This window comes from Festucalex cinctus, chromosome 17 (genome assembly GCF_051991245.1).
Source record: "Festucalex cinctus isolate MCC-2025b chromosome 17, RoL_Fcin_1.0, whole genome shotgun sequence".
Taxonomy (NCBI): Eukaryota; Metazoa; Chordata; class Actinopteri; order Syngnathiformes; family Syngnathidae; genus Festucalex; species Festucalex cinctus.
The window spans coordinates 4850184-4868006 of NC_135427.1; the positions used below are offsets into that span (position 1 = coordinate 4850184).

Here is a 17823-nt window from a genome sequence, read left to right on the forward strand (position 1 = left end):
TCTAAATTACTACTACATTTGGGTAAGTGATAACCTATTTTCGTCGTGCCTTTCCTATTCCTGTTCCAGCGGGATCTGCAGACACCTGTTCCCGTGTCAGCTTATCAGGTTATTAAAGAAGGTTCTTTTCCACGCTGGCAGTGGATCGCAAAAGATCCTGAAGGTCGCTGCCCCGCGAGGGAAAGGCTTATCTCAGATTTGTACCCAGAGATGCTGGCAGACCTCCAAACGAACATGGTGAGCCCCCCGGCGGGTCTGCACTCCCTCGTATGGCCTGGACGTGGTCAAGAAAGTTCATTCAACCTGGCAATGATCAGGCCAAGTAGCGCTGAGCTATTTTAATCAATGAAGTCAAGATTATTTGACCCAAGCTACCAACAAAATGTGCTTCCAACAAGTCGACTTGCCTCACCCGTACAGCTCTACATGAGGAAAGAGTGAGTTAAGGAGTTGTCTGCACCAGCTAAGCTGTGCAAGCGGATGGCTCATTTCAAGTTGAATACTTAAAATCATGTTTATGTGCATGTTTTATGTGTACTTCATTATTTCTGTGAAAGTTACAGCTTAGGGGGGAGGGGGAGGGGGATGGGGGTAACTTATGTATCAGGAAAAAAAAAAAAAAAAAAAAAAAGCAATTCAAAAAACAAAGAGCAAAATGTGTTTTGAATAATGTTATTTTCAAGTGATTATTTTTTTTTTTTTTATACATATAAATAATCAGCGAGAAAAAAAATGATTGAAAAATCGGAGATCTGATTTTTGGCCTAAAGCCATCTGCTGAATATTATTATATTTAATATATATATTGCAATCCCAGAGGCCGCTTGGATGTCTGCAGGGAAGACTCGCGATGCGACATCAAAGAGCTTCATTAGCGATTGCACGCGACGTGTTTGTCTGCGGGGCCAAAGATGTTTACGATTTAGTCCATTTTGTCTGCCTCTGAGTTGTTTTTGCATGTAAAAAAAAAAAACATTAACAGGAAGAAAACCAGTCAATTCAAAACAGCGGGGGATCATAAACGGGTAATTTGATTGGGAAAACATTCAAAATCACAAATGGACATGACAGTGAAAAACACAAAGAGTTCCGACACTGAAAGTTCTAAGGAAGGGGGTTAAAAAAAAAAAAAAAAAAAAAAAAGCGTCTTCCATGTTTGCATTTATAAAGGAAATGTGTGGTATGTATTGTATATTCTGCATGGGATCAAGTTCGCCATTGGAAAGGTGCAAAATAATCGTAACATATCTTCCTTGAGACGTCTACACAATTCTCATATCAGAATTGTACTTACACGTCCGTGTTTGTTGGTGTCTTTGTTGACAATCAGAAGCGCGACCCAATACTCGTCTCTGTGCGTCACGTCGACCTGGAGAGCAGCACATTGGGAGGGGGGACGTTAGCGAGCAGCTCAGCAAATATGGCCGCACGTTCTTTAGCCCAAGCAGGTGAGCCGACACACCGTTGACTGACACTCCTTGTGTGTGGTGGTTGTTTTTAAAATGTGCGTGGTACAAGTGGGAGAGGGGACAGGTGCTGGGCGTCCTCCCACCCCTATTACAGCCCCAATCACCCCCCCCCCCACCCCACATCAAAGGAATAACATGGACGCACTCCCCCGTAATGTGCTGCAAGAAATCCAAAAACAAATTCCTGCCTTTTCTTAACACATTCATTGCCAGACCAGCAAAAAAAAAAAAAAATGCATCATTTGACGTCTTTTTCCGTCAATGGCAGTGAATGAGTTAAGATAGACGTGTTTTTTGTAAATGCCAACGTAAACACTGAAGGCAAACATTGCAAGTCTATCGAGATGTTGACCTTTACCCCCCATCACAATCCACCGTGTCACCAAGTGGGCCAAAGTGACACATAACGAGCCTGGGTTAAAAGAAACCACTACTCAAACATTAGGTTCTTAAGGACATTTTCTTTGGTTGCCCAAAATATTTTGTAGCGAGTAGGGGGATTTCCCTGTTTTTCACTGCAGCAGAGTTAAGATTAAGTGTAGAATTTTTCTGTGAGAGAAAAAAAAAAAAAAAAAGTACTAAAAATTAAAGGGACACTTCACTTATTTAGCCCATTATAGCAATAAAAAGTAAAAAGTTCATATTTTGTCTATAATTAATTTGATACTTTCATTATTTGTCACGTACAATTAGTACCTTGAAAAACACATTTTGCAACTTGCTGTCGACTGAAAATGACATCACAAGGGCTCAGGTAACCAATCACAGCTCATCTGTTTTCTAGGTTTGGTCATGTGACATTCGCAAGCTGAGCTGTGATTGGTTACCTGAGCCCTTGTGATGTCATTTTCAGTCGACAGCAAGTTGCAAAATGTGTTTTTAAAGGTACTAATTTGACATGAAAAATAATGAAAATATCAAATGAATTTAGGGAAAATATTGATGTTTGACTGCCAAAAATGTCTAAATAAGTAAAGTATCACTTTAAGTAATGTGGTGAGCAACTTTGGTTGGACCAGTCTTGAAAATAGATCCCAAGTCGTCTATGTCCAAGTCTGAGACAAGACCGAGGCTCCGCCCAAAAGTGGTTTCAAATGAAGACGGTTAAGTGTGACATATTCTTACCGTGCTGCACAATCTAGTTGATAGCTTTGGAACATCATATGCCAGAAACCTCTTAAAAACAGTGTAACTTTTGTATGATGTCCCATATACATGTTTGCTCTTGAGGTAAAAACAAACAAACAAAACAAACAAACATCTTTGTGTGGATTGATCTAGAGTACTTGAACGCTATTTCTACGCTGCCCATCTGCAGTGCTTCCGTAATGCAATTCAGGGTGAGGCCACTGGAGAGCCGCCTTGAGTGGCGTCCCCGAGACCTTTGGCCAAAAGAAGGTCAGGCGAGAGCACAGAGAGCAGACGCCATGCGTCCGTCACATCGAGCACGATCCAGATTTTTGACGGATGGCGAGACGTCCATGAGGAGAACATGAAGAAGGAGCGACACTGCACAAGATCAATTCAATTGTCCTATCTGTGTTGGAATTGGGAAAAAAAAATGGGGGCATCAGGCGATGAACATTTTTTTAGCGTAATTAATCGCATGACTTCAATAGTTAAACTTACGATCAATCGCACATTTTCATACTTGTTAACTATGGCAGCATCTTTTATTCATTGATACACTATTTTAATTATAACTCAGAAAATTGAGGTAAATTAAAATGTGTGGTTCTATAAAAAAAAAAAAACTTGGTTTCTTTTTCTGCCACTAGATGGCATAATTGCATATGTAAGACAGTGACGGCTCAGTGCATCTTTTCATATTAAAGCAATCTAATCTTTAACATGAAGCAACTTGTGAAATTCTGCACATTTGTAAAATTGTAAAATACAACTTAACCCCAGTCTACACAAATATACGCATTATTATTATGAAATTCATTACTGCTAAATTTTGACATGGACATGTCTGCTCAGTTACGACTGGAATTTCCCCACTCCAGGCTTTCCAATTAAGGGGTGCACATTTAATCGTGCATTAAAAAAAAATAGTGTCTTTTAAGGGAATTTAAATTAACTCAAAATTAGCGCTTTAATTTTATTATTATTAAATTAGTATTTTTTTTTCCTCCAAAATTTCCCATGCAGTGTTAAGGAAACTGTTACCACTTCTACTTTTTACTTGTTCACAAGCAAAACTCAGAGTTTTCTTTTTATAGATCCCGCGCTGTTCCCGCTAACACAACCCATCCGGCGCATCCTCTGCGACTCGGGAAAGATACATTTACCCCCCCCTAGACGAGAGACCGATGGCAACTCTCTGGTTTATTACTTGAAGTGTTTCCCAGCTGCATGACAGGGTGCGAGAACGAGAAGATGCCGGTTTGAAAGTCCCCGAGCGGAGACGGGAGGGCATTCGGGGTTGCCGCGCGCTTTATCGCCCCTTTGGAACAAGGCGGGAGCAGACGCCGCCGCCTCCGGAGAAGAGTGGTGACACTTCTCTGCGGGATGAGATAGGATATGACGGGAGCGCTTCCTTTAAAAAGTACTTCCTTGGGATGGGGAGGATAAGACTGAGAGGGGAAGAAAAAAAAAAAATCACAAGGAAGTTACATTTCATCTCTTCGGCAGCCCCCCGACCGCTCCAAAAATTCCCGTAGATAAAAGCAGTTGCTGAGAACACCGTGAGAGGTGGAAGCTGTAGACAAAAATCCTTCTCAGTTCATGTCTCATGTGTTTTTTTTTCTCTTCTTCTGTTTCTTTCATTGTCACCGGGTGAAAATAAATAAATCCTCCCTCTCGACATTACTCCGCATCACACTCATCCTTCTTGAGGGCTCACAAGAACAATCGAGTTTGAACAAATTCACACTAATTGCATCCAGAGGTTCTGGGAGCCGGACAGTCCTGAGGTGGGGGTCAGTCAGGCCGGCATCAATCACAAGGGGAGGTGGGGGGGGGGCGGCCACACAAATCCACCTCACAATGGGGTGGGGGCACAAAAAAGGCTGCCGACCCAGAGGAGTGGGCGGGGGTCAGTGTGTTCATGAATGGAGAGTTGGCCAGCGTTGACCCGCGCGTTATTGCAAGGCAGGATCATGGACATTGGTCAGCGGCGGGGGGGGGTCTTCGTTGTGGGGATAGATTTAGATTAACGAGTCAGACCAGCCCATGTGATTTGCTAGTGATACATACTTTGCTTCAAGGTATTATTTATTATTATTATTCTTACACTTGCACAGGGGTCAGCAACCTTTACATAAAAAAATATATACATGTCCGGAGCCACAAAATATTTGAATATTGGGATGAAGGAAAATGTGTTAGTGTTAGTTTACTGTGCTGAGGGCCCAAGAGATCATTAGAGTTGCACTGCAACACAAAAATATGACAGCAACATCCAATATTTTGACATGCATTTTTTTTCTACCTTTTATCTTTGAATTTTCCCCCCCCCTCAATTGTCATCTTTCACACTTTGTTTTTCACATATGTTTACACTTTTGTGGTTAGGCCTTTCTGTCAAGTTTTTATATTTTTATGGACACTGGCAATTTTCGACCCCACACTCTTTTTTTGACATTTCATTTGTATTTTATTTATTTATTGATTGTTACTTTTTTTTGCTATCAATTCTGTGTAATTTTTGGCAGTTTTTTTTTTGCACATTTTATGGCAATTTTGGGGATTTTATCTTCCATTTTTGGACATTGAATTATTTACTTTTTTAATGTTTTTTCCCTGCCCTTTTAAAAAAAAAAATAATTTTTCTGACTTTTGTGGCAATTCCAAATACATTCTATGGAAAGCTTGTGACTTTCTTCTTTTGTTTTTGGACATTTAATGGTTACTTGTTTAATGTTTTCTTTTCTGTCTTTTTTTTTTTTTTATTATTAAATTCTCTGACATTTTTGGCAATTTCATTGACATTGTATGGCAGTTTTCTGCGCTCCCTTTTACTTTTTGGTATTTTTTGGTCATTTTTAAAGTAATTTTAAAAACATTTGAACTACTTTTTTTAAAAATATTTAATTATTATTTTTATCTGAAATCACGAATTCATTTATTAAAGAATGTTTTATCTAAAAAATTAAAATAAATGTGTAACAAAATATCCAATTAATTTCTGCTTTTTTTTTTTTTTTTTTTTAAGAAAATAAAGAGCCACATGTGGCTTCAGAGCCGCAAGTTGCAGACCCCTGCACTCGATAGTAAAGGAGCCTTTGACGTTCTCCTGTCAACATAAACAAAATATTTGGAATTGCTTTTAGGTGGGAACGGTTCTGCATTTGTGATTCTGTCTGTGATGTGGCGGGCATGCGACGACGCGAGCAAACTACTCAGTGCTCTGACTTACATAAAGTGACGAGAAACATTTCTAGTGACTTTGTGAGGTGTTAATGGAGGCTTCTGGAGAAGATCCAGAGCAGGAGATGTTCACCGCTCTCCACATCCAGACTGCAAATGAGTGGCGCTTTAAGCCCTATCTGGCTCCATTTAACTTGTATTAATCATTCAAGCTTTTACAAATCAAGCTTCTGGTTCTCCATCTCGTTTAGTAACAAGTTCATCTTTCAAGAGTGAAATTTATCTTTGCGACGACGGACAGACCTCACGTCTGAGTTCTTTCCAAAGCTCTCGTGGCTTTCAAGTCATTTCCAACCGGGCTCCTTGCGGAGCTTGTTTATTTTGTGGAGCTCATTGCAGCACTTCTCTGGAGGACGTCCATTTGTTTTGTTTTGTTTTCTTTGTCAAAAATGTGACGTTTTCTACAATTTCGGCTGATTTTGACACCAGCAACGTCGAATTGCTTCTCTCTGGAGCGTCTGGCGCGAAGTGGTCAGGTCGTCCTGATCCTCAAACCGGTGGAGCCACCTCGCCGTCGTCGGGAGCGCCTTTGATTGGGACTAATGTAAAACACAGGCTTGCGAGCACCCGGGGGGCTCTTCCAAATGAGATTACAGACCCTCACATATGGCTCCTAATCCGCTTGATTTCAAGGGGGGGCCCGGTTAAAGCGTTTCCCATGTTCCCGCTTCCTGTCGACATTAAAACGCCTTTGCATGTGTCGGCGGCGTCTTGACGAATCCACTTTAGTGATTCCTCTGGCATCTTGGAATTAAAACACCGTCTAGTTGTGGTCATTAAAAAATATTTTCAAGGTTATGGCATCATATCAAAATCAAAAGAAGTGTCATTTATTTGTGTAGTTTGGTACTCTGTGATCGTGTCCCTCCCGCTTTCACCTTTTCCAAACATTCCCTCTCTCGGTTCAGGTTTCCCATCCCATCGTCATTCCAGCTGTCTCCAGTCGGGCCTCGTCTCCGCCGTCCCCAGACTCTGACCTCAGCTCTCCCGGAGGGTGTGTGATTAGCCCCTATGCAGGGGGTTTATGACGTTATGGACAAGGGGGAGGAGGGGGGGGGGCGTGTTCAGTCTTATCACCACACCTCAAAAAGTTGGAATAACATTGATTGGGAATGTGGGAGTGGACGTTCTACGTGTGGATGTTCCCCCAACTAGTCTTCCGAAAGACTAGTTGGGAGGAAGATCCCACTTGAGTTTTGCCTGAGGGATTGTAAATCGGAAGTGAAAAGGGAATGTGGGGAATGCCAGGCTTGGCTTTGAGGGGGCAGGAAGGCCGACAGGTGGGACGAATGAAGCGACCAACATTTGCTGACGAGAAATGGCAATTGTGGCTGAAATTCCCCATCGGGGCCACTTTTCTCTCGTCACCGGCGATCTTGTGACAACTCCACCGTTAAACCGAGACAAGCAGGCGTCATCAGCAGGTGTAGCGGGGCTTCCTTGTGGAAATTCCCAGACATACCCAGAGGTGAACACTGAATCATTCATGTGCGGTTGTATTCCGCTCCCTCCTGCCGGTCTTGGTGTTTTTTCCCTTTTAATGTCGCCGAACTTATGTCTGAACATGTTTTGTGTGACTTTAGAGGCACTTTTTCCCGCAAATTTGGATTTGTTTTACAGATAATGGTATGTAAAATTAATTTGAAATTGCTTTGTTTCTCCCTTGTTATTGCTCAGGATTTTGAGGGATAATTTTGAGTTTATACCCCCCCTTTAAACCTTTAGATACTACTATTATAGCAGTCCCCCCGATTTAGCTCTGCTCCCCTGCTTTCAGAATCCGCTGGAATTACGTTGCTAGCACTAATGGTTCCGGAGTTACGGTGATTTGAAAAACATGCAGAAATTCCTGTCGCCTGCGTCACTCTCCTCTATGACGCACCGCTTCCCACATGCGACAATCTGCCAGCTACTGTGATATATGCAGTATCGACGTAAAGCTCTGCTTCTCTGCTTTCAGATGCCGTTGGAATTGCGTCGCTAGCGCAAACGGTTCAGGAGTTACGGTGATTTGAAAAGCATGCGTATTTTCCCGTCGGGAACGACTGGTTGGTATTTTTGAGGGTTTTCATCATTGCGAAATTTGTTTGGCCGTAAACAACAAAGGACGAATAAATCAACTGCAAGAATTTTTTGAAAATTCTGCACTCAATTCCAGTTTGATACAGAAATTTGGAGGCATGTCTATCATAAATAGATCCCCCAAGAAAGTCTCAAGAAAGCACTGGAAGTCGGCCATTTTGCTTTGAAGGAGCCATTTTAGTGTCATTTTGGCCCTTTTTAAAGCTGTAGAGAGTCATAGGCGCCCCCTACTGGAACAACACTCCGATCGTAGCCCGTAGGCCACATCTTATTTTGAAATTACTTGGTCAGGTTAAAAAATAAATAAATAAATAAATACAAATAAATAAATAAAATAATAATAAAAAAAAAAAAAAAAAATTACTTGGTCAGAACCAACAAAAAGCCCAAAACGGGTCACAATACTGCCGAAGGGTTCAAGCTGCTCGCCACTTTAATCAGCCCTCGCGATCATAATTTATCAATCACGCGGATGCAACACTTATCCCAACGAAACTGTCATTTTGCTAACGACACCGTTAATTTGTCAGTCGTCAAAAGTCCTTCCGGAAGCTTCAGTGCGCCGTTCGTCCTTGCTCTTATGAGGCGCCCGCTCATCTCCATCTCGGCTCGAGCGCCGCCCATAACGCGCGACGTGCGCACGCTGGGAGTGTAAAAAAAAAGAAAAAAGAAAAAAAAAAGAAAAAGAGTAATAGAGTAATGAATCGGGGCGCATTCGCCAGCTTGAGTGGCTCTCCTCAGACCGACCGTTATTATCTGCTTCGAGGTCCTCGGGGCGAGAGACGCCAATTACACGGCGCGCAATCCTCCAAACCAGTGGCCAGGAAAGAAAACTGATTGTGAGTGCGTGAAATTGACACAAAACAATCCCGGCCTTATGTCAAATCAAACGGGAACACGCTTGCCATTTCACACAGCGTCGGCAGTATTATTTGGCGCACTTGCCGCGGGCCATGCTAAGTCTCGCCGTTGCCGCCATTTTGGATCCAAGCCAAAACCGTCTGGAGCATCCAAACACAAATGTCCGTCACGCTCTTTCAGTCCATTTAGCTCGTTAACTCATTCACTCCCACATATTTTCACTAAAGCAAACCCTTTGCTGGATTTTGACTACTTTTTCAAGGCCCACAGAGTATTGTGTTCTATTGCTATAAAACATGGACTCTACCAAAAGAAAAATTTGCATCTTTTTTCATCAGGGAAAAAAAAATATATTTCTATCTGTTTCCGTTTTGCAGCAATTGGCATTAGAGTATAGCTAAGTTTCATCACATATCTGTTTAAAACAGTGGGGGGGGGGAAAAAAAAAAAAGTTTTTTGCAACATGGCTTCGTTTGAGCTCTTATACTCTGCTGCCACCTGCTGGCTGTTTTTGTAAAAACTACCACTGCTTCAAGCGTTTTCTTCAGTTCAGAGGCTGCATCAAAGCCTTCTGTATGCTCTAGCATAAAAAAAAAAAACAATAAAAAAAAACGTATAAATACGTCTTTGGGAGCAAATGAGTTAACATTTACATGCTTAATCAAAAAGATGATTTCACATAAATCTGCTTTATAGGTTGCGTGTTGTCAGCAGCTACATACAAGTCCACCTTCCGCCATTTTTGCCCCCCCCAGTCTGACCTCTGAGCGTAAATGTGGACAAGCTGCCGCTAACGTTACGCCCGTGTGAATTCCGCACTTCCTCCCCATAGATCACTATCATTCTGATGTCCACTCTTTCATTCAAAACACCTCCGTGCCGCCATTTTGAGTCTTTGAACCCCAACAGCCTCTGATTCGTCACAGCCGCCGCGGGTGTTTTATTTCCCCCCCCCCCCCCCCCCCCTTCATCTCCCATCATAACCAAGTAACTCTAGTCCACTTGTTGCCGTCATCCCTGTCTGCACCTGTCCATCAAAAAACCCTGTTGAGTTTCCCGGCACGTAACCCTGAAGACGCCGTAATGCCTTTTTTATGCATCTCTGCCATGACCAAATACAGTGGGAATAGGAGAGGAATATTAAAGTAGAGCTGGGCAATATGGCCTTTAAATAAAATCTCCATTTTTTTGCCACCCACAAATCTGATTTCCACCCTTTTTTTTGCATTTCGAAGCAAACAACAATGACATCATTTTAAACTTGTTTTGCTCGATATAGCCACGGAGCCACTGCTATCATTTTGAAACATGACTCATCAAGCTCGGCTCTGCTCGCAGCCATGTTGTTATTGGTGTAAGCAGTGCACATCAACGAGCAAGTGTTTTGAACTCAAATGAATCTAAAACAATACAGTCATGCCAAAACAACTCCATAAAATCAATTAATTGCCCAGACCCCACAAAATGGCGGCCATTATTGACCAGGTGTATTTGCTTCCACCCGATCCATTTATCCGTCCCCGCGTGTGGCAGACGTCGGCGGTGGCGGCGGCGGCGGGATCTCTCTCCCGCCTGAATCATTGATGAGCCTTCAGGCCGCCGGCGTAATCCCGACCGACACTAAAAGTCTGTCTAGATTTAGCGTCATCAAATTTTCATCGGTGAAAGTGCGGCCGCAGAGCTCACTCTTTCGTCTCCCAAGATGCACTCTGGCTTTTACCTAAATTCCGCTCTCTTCATTGCACTATACGGAACTACGCTTGCTAAAGGTGAAATAGGGAAAATATCGGAAGGAGCTATAAAAAAAAAAATACAGTATTAAGATTATTGAAGAAATTTTATTCTCATAAGTCATCTATTTCTTTCTTGAAAAAAAAAAAAAAAAAAGTTATTTAACTATTCTCATAACATAAAATTGTGACTTTTTTTTTTTTTTTTTTCCTGGAGGGGATCACCTATTGATACAGTCGGTTATAAATTATACTTTTTCCCAAACAAAAACAACAATTCGACTTCATTACCCGAAAATAAATTCAGACTATTTTCTTGATATTGTGGCCTTTTTTTTCTGGATTTTTCCGTTATTCTCATAAAATAATTAAACATTTTTGACAAAAATTAGATTAGAAAATGTCCTGAGAAAAAAAATGTGATTAAGATATCTATATTTTTGTTATTTTTTTTATGTTAGATTTTATTCTGATAATACTATGGCTTATTCTCAAAAAAAAATATATGACTTTATTCTTCTAAAATTACAACTTTTTCTTAGAAAAACAAATCCTACTTCAATCTCATAGGATTGAAAAAAAAAATAATCCCTCGTTGTTTTACAACTATAACTGAGAGAAAACCTGAACTTTTTTGTTGAGATATTTGTCTGTAATCTGGACCTTTAATTTTAGTCTCATAAAACCGACTTTTTCCCCCTTGGAGAAAAAAAATGCAACTAAATTTCATGAGATTTTTTTTTTTTTTTTAATATGAAAAAAATTACAAAGATTTCACAATTTTGAACAAATTATTAAAAATGTCACTTCAAATTACATATTTTTCTAAAATATAATTTATTAAACTAAATTAACTGTTTTTGGGAAAAAAAATATTCATTCTTAAGGGAAAATCCCAATTTATTTAGGTAAAATGTTTTCTCAAATTCAAATCTGAATATTTGAATAAATATTTTTTTAAATTGTTGTAAAATTATGACTGCCCCCTCCCCAAACGCACACACAACTATTGTCATGAGGTTACAATTTTTTGTTTGTTTGTTTTATAAAAGATGCAACTGCTTGGAACATTACAATTTATTTTTTTCAATCTGATGTACGATTACTGTTTTTTTTTTTGGTTTTTTTAAGCAAACGCGAGTTTATTCTCCTACAATTGTGACTTTTTCTAAGAGTACCACTTTTTTTTCTTGAAATAATATGCCTATATTTTCACAGATTTCCTTTTTCACTAAAGATTATGGCTATTCTTAGTAGTGTAGGTGATTTTTTTTTTTTTTTTTAATCTTTTCAGGAGCTCGAGGAAAAGACTGGATGAAGGTGAACGGTAGCTAGCTCCAAGAGTCTCCTTAATAACAGGAGGCCTCTTATCAGGCAGGCCATTAATTGGCTGGCGGGGTGCAACTTGTCAGCATCAAAAGAATGACGCGGCACTCGCGACGGGCAGATAACCTCCGACACGGAGGTAATATTTCTAATTACCACCCACTTGTGTTGCTGTCTCCTTCATTTTATTCGCTGCGATCCCCCCCCCCCTCCCTCCCTCCGGGCACTCACGCTAATGGAGAAAATGCGGCCGATTCCCTCGTCCTCTTTCCAGTCAGTACGTTACGCCTACATTCTTCTTCTTCGGCTAAGCAGTAAGCACTCACTTGGCTGCTGAGAGGGGAGTTTGGTGGCAACCTCTTTTCGGCCACTTGCACCTTGTAAAGAGCGCCACGCCGTAAAATATGCATGACGACACATTTTCATGCAGCACGCTTACTTCTAGCCAACTGAAAAAACAACAACTGTATAATTAAAAAATAATAATAATAATAAAAAATAAGCGCGCCTTTCAAGCCTGCGGGTGGAAGCAGTTAAAAGGTAATAGTAGAGGTACTTATTGAATAAACAAAAATTAGCATACCGAGTGTTAGCATTTTATTAAATTTCATTAGAAAATGTAAAGGGCATGATGTTAAATCTGTCGTACTTAAATATTGACCAAGCTACCCGAGTGTTTCGCTACTCACGTTGCTATTCAGCAATGTTAGCATACTAACTGTTAGCATGTCAACATTTGATCAATTCCCATTAGAAATTGTACCTAAAAAAAAAAATACCTTATCAATTCACCTCAGTTCTTTTTCAACTCAGGTTCATCTTGGTCTATGTTTGCGTACGACCTACTAACGTGTCAGCATTTTTGATCAACTCTCATTAGCGATAGTACGCGATGTTAAACATGCTAAATGTTAGCATACCAACTTCTGCCAAGTCACTTTGCTGCGCCCAATGTGATCTGATCTGATCTGTACGAGACAAAAATCAGCAAATACTAGCATCAGACTCTGTGACGATGCACACGTAGCAAACTAGCTAGCCTAGCGAGAGTGTTTTACTCTTCCTTCTCTTTCTCATCCAAGAAGAAATTGCCGCCATCCGTCTGCAGCAACGCCAGCCTCCGGCAGACCCCATGATTCCCCCCGATGATAAGAGCGGCCGGGTGCTCTCGCCGCGTGCATTATTGATGGTCGCACGCCGCTACCATTTTAGGGCCTCAGCGGGGGAGCGGCGGGGGGGGCGTTCCAGATAGCGAGCGCCACGTATCGAGTCCATCAAGGAACGTTTAAAAGTGGCACTAATGTGTAAACAAACACGCCCGAGGATTGCGTGGGAAGCTCTTACGTAAGCTGTGGCGATATTTACGACAATATTCCGTTTGATCGTCACGTTTCTCACCTTTGGGCGATTTGTCGACAACAGTGGCGGTTGCCAGCAGCTGTAACGCGGCAAAACATCTGTCCTGCTTTTTAAACGTATTCTCTTTCATCCGTGCACTGCACCTGTCGGCCATCTTGAGGGTAAAGTGGGGGGGTAGCGCACATTTCAAATTTGCTAGTCACGTGAGTTTGTAGCATATGTACATTTTCTGGATACAAAGTCAAGATCAGGAGGAGTCAAATTAAACAACTGATATATTGCATAAATATGCACACCCTACAGGTACATTATTATAAAAGGTACATTATTGTGTATGGGATGCAGAAAGACCTCCAAGGAACCACTGTTGATCTTTTCTTGACCGTTTTGAAATCTAGCCAAGCTCGCGTGTGTAGCGTCTGCTATTCTGAAAGAAAAGCCAGCGTAGACGACTAAATTATTAAACCCCCACGACTACCCACCCCCCACCCCAACAAGTACCCCTCACCCCGCAGCCCTTCTTCTGCCATGTTTCCAGCCATTACGACAAGCGGATGTTGTGCAATTTTGCGCGGCAGCAGCTTGAAGCTAATTCGATCAAACGCACCACATAGCGAGCTGGCCCGGAGGGACGCCAGGGTTGACTTGTGAATCGGCGAGCTTGCGTGCCAAAACGCTGCCAGGTGACTCTTCCTCTTTCCTAAAGCGCTTGTATCCATAACAGCCCCGGAGGCATGCCGGATGACGACGTGCCGTCACCTGCACATGCTGCACTTTGTCATTGTTTTGTTTTATTTTTTGGGGGGTTTGTTTTGCTTGGAAAAATCGTTTCCCGCCATCGCTTGGCAGCGTGCCCGGACCCCCCCGCCGTTGCCGTATCGCATTGAATCAAGCGGCGGGTTGATCGGGTTAGCGAGCAGTTAGCACAGGTGCAAGTCAAGCGCTTCCTGTTTGTCTTCCTCGTGTCTTTCAGCGCCCCAGCTGAGCAATTATCTCGACTTGTACATGTCCACGACGATTTTTGTCAACAGGTTACCACCACCACCAGATTGTTATGTGCCGTTTACTTTTCCTGCCGTTTTCCACATCACTGGCTCACTAACATTGCATCTAGCAGTTTTTAAATGTAGCTTCAGGATTGGCAAATTTTGGGTTTCAAAATGACAGTGCTAAACATGGTTATATGATATCACTGTGTTATGGTCTCACGATTCAAATTAGGATTCAAAACCAGGATTATGGTCTAAATGTGGGTTTTGAAATGGGGTTATGGTTGCAAATTTCAGTTTCAAGATAGTGTTACAGTTTCAAACTGAGGTTAACAAGCCACAGCTACTATTACTAATCCAGATTAAGAGTTCAAAATCAAAATTTTAAATCAGTTTGAAATCAGGTTAGGTAAAATTAGGTTTCACGCCTGGTTTAGGGTTTTAAGTAGGGATGGGCGAGTACCTTTTAATCTACTTTCGGTATCAGCACTCGACACGCCACCATTTTATGATCAGAAATTAGCAATAAGAAAAATAGAAAACTGCTATTAATTTAATGCAATTAAGGGAAAATGCTATATTTGAATTTAAAAAGAGTGAGTCAAGACAGGTTTAGGGTTTAAAATTAGGTTTAAAAATTATGATTGCAAAGCTGAATTAGAGTTTCGAATCTTGGTTACAGATTAAAATCAGGTCTAAGTGAAATATTTCGAAGTGAAAAAAAAAAAAAAAAAATCCTGAATGGTTGTTCTTGTGCAGAGGTGTTTGTCAAGCTTGTAAACAAACACAGCTGAGCTGCAGTGCCGTCATGACGGAAACATTGGCGTCTTTTACGAGAAAATAATTCCCAAACAGCTTGCGGGGCATCTGAAGCCACCCGCAACTGCTTCCGTCATGGCCCAGCCACACCAGAGCAGAACAGGACAGGAAGCATCAACGGCACGCATCCATTTTCTATTACACGTATGGTCACTCAACGTTATGAAGGAATGATTGTCACACTAAAAACCTAGCAAGTAAAACTCTATTAACATTTTTTTCGTGAGATAAACGACAGGAAAAAGAAAATACATTTACCTTGGCTGGATAAAGCTGTCTCCATTGTGTGAAAGGGGTGGAAAGAAGAAGTGGTCCTCAGCCGCCACACTTGAAGAGACTTTAAAACAAACAAACAAACAAACAAACAAACGTCCTCTTGGTGTTGTCGGTTGTTCGTCTCCCTCCAAGTGGCCGGTCTGTTTTTTTTCTTCTTTATCAACAGCAGCACAGCACGCACGAATGTTTGCATTTTGAGAAGAAGTAAAACTTATCAACACGGCCAAATCGATAGTTTTCGCGATGTGATGCCTTCCGTTTTCGACTCAAGCCTCGCCTCGCTCGTTCTAATGAGACACCTGTCGCAAGATGCTTTGGACAATCACGACGGCAACACCACCTGGAAGTAGCTCGCGTCATATTTTATTTATTTATTTATTTATTTTTAAACACTGAACGTACACAATCATTGTAAAAGGGGACATGTTGTGGTTACAATTACATATTAGTTTTTGTATACAATACCGTGCTGATTGGTTAGCATTAGCACGTCCGCCTCGCAGTGCTGGGGACGTTAGATCGAGCCCAGGTTTGCATGTTCTGCCCATGCCTGTCCCGAGGTGTGATTGTGAGTGTAGATGGTTGTTCCGTCTCTGTGTGCCCTGTGATTGGCTGGCGACCAGTTCAGGGTGTGCACCACTTCCTGCCCAAAGCTGGCTGGCTGGGATAGGTTCCAGCACTCCCGTGACCCTTGTGAGGAATGAGGGGATAACAAAATGGAAATTAAAATGCTAATTTACACCCTGCTTCTTTGCACAATTTTTATACTCATATATATTGTTTACTTACTTTGTACCATAATGTGATTTGCACATGTATGACGATTTGTATTTATGTTGTGTTATAGGCTACATATTGTTCTGCGACTACTTGTGTTTTATGGAGATACAAATCAAGGAAACACAGCACAAGAGTTTGGTAAAATATATACTTATTTATTTCTTCATACAAAGAAATATTATGAATGTTTAGTATTTAATTGTCTAGAAACAGCTGTTGCATGTTGCTCTTTGCATGGTGCGTAAAATTCACCCACCATTCAAAATAGTCTTTCGAGCCTCCGTGTCAGGTTGAATAAAACTCCAACCGCGTAAAAACAATGCAGCCGCGAGTGCAGGGTGACACTTTTTAATCTCATTTCGCATGATTGCGGCGGTCCCGTTTAGACCCTCCCCTTAAAAAAAAAAAAAAAAAAAAAAAAACACTTTAGTTTTACATAGAACGTGAACAACTGTATAAATGCTTCTTCAAACATTGCGCCGAGGTAACAAACTGCTAACACACGAGTTGGAATCCCAGCAAACCGAGCATCGAAACTGAGACAAGAAGCAGCCGAAAGGAGTGGATTTGTATAAATTTAAAGAGGCACAACATCAGAGCGTTTTTTTTTTTTTTTTGCTACATTCGGGCCTCACGTTTTATTACGCGACGTCTGCTAATGTACGGTCAAACAAAAAGCGCAACCGTAACCATGCTCTCCCTTCTTGCATATCAACGATTCAAGTAGAAAACAAGAAAAGCAAAAAGATAAGGCGGTGGGATGTGTGTAGATGTGATTATTATTTTTTATTTTTTTTGGCAAAAACTTGGGAGTCGTCAGACGCATGAAGGGTTTGTTAATAAGGCATAAAACAGTTTGGATGCTAAAACACGAGCCTCCCTGATGCTTCATACGAGTACATTTGATTGAACTCTTTCAGCGTTCAGAAAAAGAAAAAAAAAAAGATGCAGATCAATTGTCGCCCGTTAGCGACATAGCATTAGCGTAACGTCAAAAACATTTGACGGACGTCTCGTTTGTTAGCGTGGGCAGCAGCTGGGGAAAGGAGTCCTAAAAATGCAAACGTTGGATGGATTTTTGAAGCGCACGTTGAGAATCAATTATTCCAATTGCTCTACATATTAGCAACACCAGTACAGTGGTACCTCTACTTACGAAATTAATTGGTTCCGGAAGAAAGTTCTTGAGTAGAAAATTTTCTAAGTAGAGACGCATTTTCCATGTAAATGCCCTAATCCGTTCCAAGCCTCCCAAAATTCAGACATAAATGTTTTATAACGCATAAAAATGCATCAAAACATGTAACAAAAATACATGTTACAATTAGATTATTGCACAATAAATGAGTTGTGCATAATGTAAAAAACAAAGAATAAAAATGATGGTCATTTACCTTGTTTAATTGCTGTCCTCTTCGTTTTTTTGCCCTCTTTTTGGTTCATGTTCTCTCTCAGAAGTGTTTTTGCCTGCTGTTTTGTAAAGAACTGATCCAAGGATGTTTGTTTTTTTTGTTTTTTTGAAACTTCTTTTTCTTCTTCTTTTTTTTTTTTAATTACTCACATGATGTAAGCCGCACATGATGTCCCAGGAGGATAAGTGAACCTACGCCATCCGGTACCGAAGGAAAGCGACGGTTCCACTCCTCCACCTGGAGCTTTTTTTTTTTTTAAAAACAATCCTTTGAAAATGTCCATGGCAAACATCATAGTGAGCGATCGCCCGAATCGTGAACACATTTTCTGGGTGATTCTTTTCAA

The 17823-nt window shown here is 41.1% G+C and overlaps 1 long non-coding RNA gene across 2 annotated transcripts in view; it reads right to left on the reverse strand.

The window, feature by feature from the left end:
- LOC144005344 (uncharacterized) overlaps nt 1-15830 on the reverse strand; it is a 73518-nt gene extending 57688 nt beyond the window's left edge. The window contains exons 1-3 of one of the 2 annotated variants that reach the window (XR_013279540.1): nt 15751-15830; nt 15268-15346; nt 1295-1369 (exon numbers count right to left, since the gene is read on the reverse strand). This is a non-coding gene — a long non-coding RNA (uncharacterized LOC144005344). Of the gene's footprint in view, nt 1-1294; nt 1370-15267; nt 15631-15750 lie in introns of those variants that run through there. The other variant, XR_013279539.1, reaches the window with a different exon arrangement.
- Nucleotides 15831-17823: the final 1993 nt, after the last annotated feature.